Source organism: Octopus bimaculoides, chromosome 2 (assembly GCF_001194135.2).
Source record: "Octopus bimaculoides isolate UCB-OBI-ISO-001 chromosome 2, ASM119413v2, whole genome shotgun sequence".
NCBI lineage: Eukaryota > Metazoa > Mollusca > Cephalopoda > Octopoda > Octopodidae > Octopus > Octopus bimaculoides.
The window spans coordinates 1,287,563-1,288,007 of NC_068982.1; the positions used below are offsets into that span (position 1 = coordinate 1,287,563).

At 38.4% G+C, this 445-nt stretch overlaps 1 protein-coding gene across 6 annotated transcripts in view; it reads right to left on the reverse strand.

Annotated features, from left to right (window-relative positions):
* The window catches only part of LOC106879777 (biotin--protein ligase), a 69,603-nt gene that overhangs the window by 3,084 nt on the left and 66,074 nt on the right, over positions 1 to 445 (reverse strand). The window lies entirely within an intron of this gene.

Sequence of the window (445 nt, forward strand, 5' to 3'; positions counted from 1 at the left end):
TCATCATCATCATCATCATCATCATCATCATCATCATCACTTTAACTTTTTCATGCTTGCAAGAATTAGATGGAATTCATTGAAGAGATTTCTTTTACTGTTGGATGCCCTTCCTGTTGCCAACCCTCATTTGTTTTGAAGCAAAGTAATGTCTTCCTCATAGCCAGACATGCTTTTGTGGAAGGCTGGAAATGACACATTTGTATAACAGTGACACTCATAATTATCATGTGACACTAGAACAAGAAGTCACAAATGAGTGTCACATACACGAATATGCCTACATACACACACATGCATACATATACACGTGTATATGCATATATATGTCATCATCATCATCATCATTGTCGTTTAACGTCCGCTTTCCATGCTAGCATGGGTTGGATGATTTGACTGAGGACTGGTGAAACCAAATGGCTACACCAGGCTCCAATCTGATTTG